Source organism: Leucopleurus acutus, assembly GCF_964270905.1.
Source record: "Leucopleurus acutus genome assembly, chromosome: 8".
NCBI lineage: Eukaryota > Metazoa > Chordata > Mammalia > Artiodactyla > Delphinidae > Leucopleurus > Leucopleurus acutus.
In genome coordinates, this window is record NC_139151.1 from 73,848,017 (window position 1) to 73,856,577 (window position 8,561).

Genomic DNA, 8,561 nt, shown 5'->3' on the forward strand with positions numbered 1-8,561 from the left:
TTTACTTTTTTCTTTTTTATAAGTGCATAACAGATACTTTCTACTATTTAAAAGAGTACTTCTCAAAAATGATTTCTTATTAAAACTCTTATTTGATTTTTAGGGGATTTTCACCCAGTGGCTCTGTTGATTTTCTTCTGTTGGTTATAAGTAGTCCAACCATAGTTAGTGGATCCCTGTTCTTTTCAGTTAGCCTTTCCAGGCTGGAACATTCTAATTTGTGTAACTAAACATCTTATGAGATGTGAGAGTCCAAATATTAACTCTTTGTTTAGAATTTCAGCCATTAAACTGTTGTGGAAAGTAAGTACTTTATAGCCCTTACAGTGATAAATGCAATTTTCTTTCATGCTGTGGCAGATGGGCATTTTTGGTTAGCAGTTTGCTCTGTCCCAAGGATCTTATTCCCATTAAGAAAATACATTTTTCTCCTATTTTCCTTTGTGAAAACTAACATTATAATTTTGTAATGTGTGGGGTTTGCACGATTAGTCATCTCTGTTTAGTAGAGCAGTATTTTCTAAAAAGAGCATTTTGAAAGGAATGTTCCAAGAAAACAACTGAGAATGTACAGTGGTTGCACAGTGAAGGTGGTTAATATGTAGCCTCAACTGCTAGGAATACACTTTAGAATGAATCAAAGAGCTGTCAGATAACTGAAATAATTTCTGTTTGGGGAGGAGGGTAAGGCTCCACAGAATTACTTGCTTTCTTATCACTTAGTCTAGATTAACAGTCTGGTTCACCTGTGTCTCGCAGCATTCTACCTGTCACTTCTTTTCTTTTTTTTTTAAAGATTTTTTAATTATTTATTTATTTTACTTATTTTTTGGCTGCATCGGGTCTTAGTTGTGGCGCGCGGGATCTTAGTTGAGGCGTGCCGGATCCTTTGTTGCGGCACGTGGGCTCTTTGTTGCAGTGTGCGGGCTTCTCTGTAGTTGTGACAAGCGGGTTTTCTCTTCTCTAGTTGTGGCACACAGGCTCCAGGGTGTGTGAGCTCTGTAGTTGTGGTGCGCGGGGTCCAGAGTGCATGGGCTCTGTAGTTGGCAGCACACAGGCTGTCTAGTTGAGGCGCGCAAGCTCGGTAGTTGTGGCGTGCGGGCTTAGTTGCCCTGCGGCATGTGGGATCTTAGTTCTCTGACCAGGGATGGAACCCACCTCCCCTGCATTGTAAGGCTGATTCTTTACCACTGGACCACCAAGAAAGTCCCTACCTCTATCACTCCTTAAAAAGGAATATTTAGAATGTATTGTGTGACATTGCTGATTTGAGATCAGTCTAGACTAATTTCACCAATCAGGCTATCAAGTGGAGGAAGCAGGGTAACAGTACAGCTAAGATCATTTAACAGGAAAAATTAAAACAGGATGAGGCGCCACTTGGCTTCCACTGGCCATTTGGTAAGCTTCTAGGCCATAACATACCCAAAACGTCCAGGTGTTCAGATTTTCCTGTGTAGTGGAATATCTCAAAAATATATATCAAGTATGCAGTACTGTCGTAGAGTTTCAATCCATTATGAAAGGCAGGTTAAGTAAGATAGCTGAAGTCAAGCATTGTCTACCTCAGGGTCAGTAAACTACAGCTTCAATCTCAATATTAAGTGTCATTCTCACTACCTATCTTTTATGCTCACTCTCTTTAGTATCCTAATTCCAGTAATCCTGCAACTGCACCAAGACCAAAATCCACTGATACAGATCACATTTTCACTGTCCCTCACCTCTTCATGGGTACATTTCCCACTTTGCCCACCTTAAAATCCATAATCCATCATTATAAGCACTGTTTCTGCATGTCTCCCCTGTGTCATCAGGTTTTCCCTTTACTGCTCTGTGATCAACATACAAATAGGCTATTATTTATCCTACGTTAAAAAAAATTTCAACTCCACTTCTCCCTCCTGCTGTTGTGTCACTATTCTAGCTTCCCCTTTACATTGAGAACACTCAGAAAGACTTGTTGATGTTCACTGTTTTGTCTCTTCCCATTATTTTTAAGTATACAGTATAATGAGTTTTGACAAATACATGCTTATAATCAGCATTCTATTAATATTTAGAACATTTCTTTCACAGCAGAAAGTTTTCGTGTGCCACTTTGCAGTCAATACTTAGCCCTACTCTCCTCCCTGGGCAAACACTAAGCAGACTTCTATCAATATAAATTTGTTTTGCCTGGTTTAGAACTTCATATAAATGGAATCATGTAGTATGTACTCTTTCATTTCCAGCTTCTTTCAGCACAGTGAATTTTGAGATTCATCCATGTTGATATGTGTCAGTAGTCTATTTTTTTATTACTGGATACTATTCCACTGTATAAATGGGATTCTGCTCATTTGTTTATCCATTCACCTGTTGTCGAACACTTAGACTGTTTCCAGGTTGAAGCTGTTACAAGTAAAGCTGCTGTGAACATTTTTATAAAAATCTTTCTTGAGCCCACTCTCACCAGAACTTCTGCCTCCACAACTCCATTGAAACTACTCCAAGGTCACCAGTGAACTACATGTTGCTGATTCCAGTGACCAGTTCTCAGCCCTCGTTTTACTTGCCTTACTAGCAGTACTCAATGCCGATGATCCCTCTCCTGGAAACGCTGGGCTTGGCTTTCCCTCCTTCCTCCTTGGCCACTCGTCAGTTTCTTTTGTTGGCTTTCTCTTCACCTTTGACATGTTGGCACCTTGGTCCTGGGATTTCTTTTCTGTCCATCTTCCGTCCCTTGGTGATTTCATCAAGTCTTATGGTTTTAAATACCAATATCTAAATGTGTATCTCCAGCCATCTTTCTTCCACTGCCGTCTGTATCCAGCTGCTCAGATGACGTCTCTAGGTGTCTCATGGGCATCTCAAAATTAACATTCAAAACTGAATTTCTGATCTTCCCCAAACCCTGCTGTCTTCCTCCATCTCAGTAATGGAACTTCATCTTTCAGCAGTAGCTCAGGCCAGAAAACTTGACCCCTTTCTTTCACTCCACATCTAAGCTGGGCAGCAAATCTTATAGAATCTTCCTTCAAAATACAGCCAGAACCAAAATAGATCTCACTACTTCCACACCTGCCACGCTGGTCCAAACTGCTATCATCTTTCATCTCGATCACTGGTTCTCAAAATGTGGTCAACACACCCCTAGTGACTCCAAAAAAACCTCTTACAGGAAGTCCAGGAGATCAAAACCGTTTTTGCAATAGTACTAAGACAGTGTTTGCCTTTTTCACTGTATTAATATTTACACTAATGGTGCGAAAGCAATTGTGGGTAAAATTGCTGGGCCCCTAGCACAAATCAAAGTACCAAACTATACTAGTAGTCACTGTATTCTTCACTACCACATGCTCTCATTAAAATGTCCTCATGAAGCTGTAAAAAATATTAATTTCATTAAATCTTGACCCTTGAGTACATGTCTTTTTAAATTCTATATGATACTAATAAAGCACTTTTATTGCATACTACAGTAACAATATTTGTCTGCAGGAAAAGCAGTTGTGTGATTGAGTTGTGGCTGAACCAGTCACCTTTTTCATAGAACATCATTTTTACTTGAAAGAATGACTAACAAACTATGACAGACATTGTCCTGCAAAAGAAAAAAGTGAACTTACCACTTCAAATAAGACAACTGATAGAATTTGTTGCTAGTTTCAAGTTTTTGAGCTAAAATTAGAATTTTGGAAAACATTTATCTACCACCGTGAGCTTGAAGGCTTCCCAGTTCTTCCAGACTGAGATAAATGGTATAGGGAGGAAAACCTCTTTTTTCCTCTACCATTTTAAGTTCTCAACTGAGACTTCTGTAACGAAAGACAGATTAACAAGAGGAAAGCATATGAATGTATTTAATACAAGTTTTTATGAGACACGCAAGCCTTCATAAGGAAGTAAATGAAGACCTTAAGAAACAATTAAACCTGAGTGTTTTTATGTTAGGTTTGATGAAGAGTGGGAAGCCTTGGGAAGATGTAGTAGGACAAAGGTGAGCTGAATTTAGTAAACCGGGAAACAGCAAGGCCCGATTGTTGGATTCTTCCGGGCAGCCCTGTGCCTTCGGAGATAAGGATGTGCCTTTCTTCTGGGTACAGGGAGGGCACCTATCACATGATGGTCTTATGACCTGCTTCAGGGGAAGGTCAGGAGGTCCTTCCTGAAGGTGGAAGAAATAAGAACAAATCAATGTTTATTCTCATAGCCTCTGTTGAGCACTGTGGGTTCACCTGTTGGCTGAGAAGCAACAGGTCATAAGCAGACTAACAAAATAGAAAAGAAAAGAAAGAAAGAATCTTCCTTCACCTGCCATTTCTCAGATTTTTTCAGCTTGAAATATTCACTATGCCAAGGTGCCATATCTGGAGGCAGCGTGTTCTGAACCTGGACAGTGGTATAATGACTGATTTTTGACACTGTGTAATGAAATGTGTCAACATTTGGAAGATCTGCATAATTCAGTGAACTAATATTCCCCACTCACCAAATTGCATAATGCTAATAATATCCATTCAAGGGGCAAGATAAACTACTTGTCATGTTTGGGTTTAGTATTGAAGATTATCTATGTGAGGCCATATTTTCTTCATATACCTCAACCAAAACAACATTTCATAGCAGGCTGAATGCAGAAGCCACTATGATAATCCAGCTATGTTATTCTAAACCAGATAATAGAGATTTGTAAACATGCTAAACAACACCACTCTTGTCACTAAATATTGTTTTGAAAAATATAGTTATTTTCATTAAAAAATGTTATTTCTGTGTGTGGGTTTATTATTCAGTGAATTAATCCAGGACTATAAATGTTTCTCAGTTTTAATTTCTAATATAATAGCTAGCAGTAGATGTAATCCACATAAACAAAAGCTCTCTGGGGTCCTTAATAATTTTTAAGAATGTAAGACCCTCCTGTTTTTTTCTGATTTTGACCCACCGCACCCTGCCCCTATCTGTTCTCAATACATCAGCTGAAGTAATTCTCTCAGGACGTAAATCAGATTGTTATTCCTTTACTCGAAACACTCCCAAGAAGCTTCTCATCTCCCTCAGAATAAAAGCATAAGTCCTTACATTCACCTGCAAAGCCCTACACAGCCTCACATCCCATCACTTACTTCTCTGAAGCATTCCCTACTGCTCCCCCATGGACCCACCTCCAGCCACCCTGGCCTTGCCCTCCTTCCTCACCCTCGTTATCACGCTGGAAGGCACACTTCTGGCTGAGGCTCTTCCTTCTGCCTAAAAAGCTCTTCTCTCCAGTTGGTCCCCTGACTTATTCCCTTGTCTCCTTCAGGTCTGGCCTCAAAAGTCAGTTTCTCAACGAGACTTCTCTGGCCAGCCAATTTAAAGTTGTACAACCCACACTCACGCTCCCAATCCCCTCCCCCTCTTTAATTTTTCTCTTGGCTCTTATCGCCATCTAATATACTATTTTACCAATTTATCTTCTTTATTTTCTTTCTCCCTCCACTAGAATGTAAGCTCCAGGAGGACAGGGATTTTTGTCCGTTTTATTAACTGCTGTATTGTGCCCTGGCACATAGTAGGACCTCAATAATTATCTGTTGGATTAAAAAATGAATGCAGGGAATTCCCTGGTGGTCCAATAGTTAAGACTTGGCGCTTTCACTGCTGAGGCCCAGGTTCAATTCCTGGTCAGGGAACAAAGATCCCGCGAGCCACACGGCCAAGAAAAAAAAGAAGAATGCAGCATTTACTGGCCAGTCATCTAAGACTGGTGGTTTGCTACAGTTAACCAATGATACAATGCTGGTTTATCCTGATTATTATCTATGAATTATTTTTGCCTTTCTGAGTTTGGAAACTTCTTGCATATCAGTTGTACATATTTAAATGTTTCTGTTTTTTCACCCACCCTGATGTTTTAAAATTTCAGAGCCTAAGACTATCATATGGTTTTGAGCCCACAGAAGAACCCTGGGTTTGCATAGGGATGAGTCATTTAGTTGACATATACACATTTACATAGTTTTTAATTGACTTGCATGTTCATCCTTTGCAAAAAGTACATAATTTTGTATATTTCAGAATTGTCAAAGACTAATTCTGCTGTTTGGTAAGTGTGTGGAAACTGCAGAGATATAGTTTAAACTTCTTTTAAAAGATCAAATTATTTCTAAAACAATGCTGTTTTCCTTATTTATGAATTAGTAGATAACGGAAACAAGGACAAAATTATGAGTCACTCTCAAAATCTCTTCAATGCACGGCTACATAAACTAATAACATTCATAATAGGAATATTTTAGCTAATGAGAAATCTTGACCATAAATTTTCAAAATCTTACAGAGTTTTATAACAACAATGACAGCAAGGATTTTTTCAAGTCATGTTTTTGTCTCCATCTCTATCCTAAAGGATGTTGAAAGAACAAAATGTCTTGTGTGGTTTAAGCAGTGCCTTTGGAATGTTTTCTGAAAGCAAACAGCACATTTTTCCCCGTAGGTGACTGGAGCAGAGACCACATGAACGTGAATGTAGCCCCAGGTCATTCTTTCATTAGTGTGTGTGTGTCTCCAGTGACCCTCCTGCTGGGAACCCTAATAGGATTTCTTCCCCTTACACCTTTGTCTGCCCTGGCTTCTCACACTGTTCTATGGTGTTTGGTTTAATGAGGCAACTCCTGTGATTAGGGGGGCGGGGTGGGGGGGGGAGCCTTTTCCTTAAATAGATACAAGGATAGCTGAGGGAATTCAAAATTATGTTCTGTGTTTCTTACCATTATATGTGACCCAGCATTTGATGACAGACCTGAGTATGCTGAACCAGGAAGATGACAGTAGTCACTTAATCTCAGGTCTCAGCCATGGCTGGGCAGGTTGCATGTCACAGAATAGGCTCCATCTAGCCTTCATAATGTGGAAAGACAGAAGACACTACCTGGGAGTGGAAAGGGGTGGGTGCAGAAAAGCAGAGGAGAAAGTAGGAACACTAACATTTTTCTGATGAAGTAAGAACTTGAAATACAATCTAGTGTCGATGGGATAAGCAATAAAATCTATGTGTAAGATGTCTGAAGTAACCAATTATGAAAATTGGAAGGGTAATAGATGCTGGGAAGGTTAGGGTAGTATAAGTAAGTAAAACCCTCTTCTGCTGTAGAGAAAGGTAATAACAGATACTGCCTAAAATGGATGTATCAAAAATAGAGTTATAAATACATTATTTAAGGATTTAAAGGTGACGGCAAGAAAAATTTAAAACAAATTGTTTAACAAATTAAAAGAGGTTGGTTCTGGGGAGGAGGAGTGGGGTTGAAGAGGACTGGGAAAAGGGAATCTTGTTTTATTATTATGATCTCTTACAGTCTTTGATTTGATAACCAAGTGTGTATGTGTAAATACATACATATCTGCTAGGTAATAGAAGTAAAACATTTGAAATTGAGCCAAAACTAGTGACTTCTCTGATCGTCCATGGAGAGGTGGAGCATGTCTGGGATGTCCGGCTCGGGTCTGATTCAGTACATCAGCTCCGGCTGTGAGCCTCGTTCAGATGTAAATGATGCGCAGAGGCTCCGAACGGCCTGCACTGATCCTGGTGTCTCAGCCTTGATGCTGAGATTTGGATGAAAGACAAGTAAAAAAGGCTCATGATAGTAAAGAGCATTACTAAGTGCAACCTCAAAAAACTGAGTTATTTGCACATCCTTCGGATGGCCTAGAGAAATGGTCCTATCCTAGTTCGGTTACCTACAGAGAATTATGGACACAAAGTAACTCTGGGGAGCAGGGAGACCCTTTCTCGGCCTCAGCTCTGTATCAAGTCCCACTTGGGAAAGAGAAATCTTGATTTTATGCTTGCTGCTTATGCTGGAGGTGGAAGAGAAACATAACTCTTCAGAGCTCGTTAGTCCAGAAATTTCCTTATTTTTTCCTGCTGGTGGTTTTAACCACTTGTTCCCAAATGCAGGCCCACATGCCCTGGGGAGCTTTATTTAAAATGCAGATCCCTGGACATCACCCTGGAGATTCTCATGCTGTAGGTCTTGAGGAGCACTTGGGAATCTGTAGTGATTCTGATGTGCAGCCAGGTGTGAGAACAACTGCTTTAATCCAGTCTAGTTATGTGACCCTCACAAACCACCTGGAGAAATAGAAGATGAAAGTTCAAAGACATTGAGTCATTTTCTCAAAATTGCACTTACAGTGAAGTTAGTATTTTAAGCATATGTGTCTGCTGTGGTGTGCTGGTAAATGTTAACAGCCAGTTCTACAAAAACAGACCTCCTCCCCTTCAAAAGAGCTCCGATTTGGAGCCCTTGACAAATTTTGGTGGTGTAAATACTCTTCCCATGGCTGACTTCAAGCTACCAACATGATGTCACTGAACTTTTAGGTGGGAAGAGATGCTTAAGAGATCCTAGATATTTTCACCATGTAGACACAAGCTTAACATCAAGGACCTACTGTAAAAAATATATTTATCTATTTTAAATATAGCAGTATGTACATGGTAATCCCAAACTCCCAATCTATCCCTCCCTACCGTTGAGATTGGTATAGTGTAGGTCCTAAGAAGTGCTGAGGGAAAGAGACCTGAT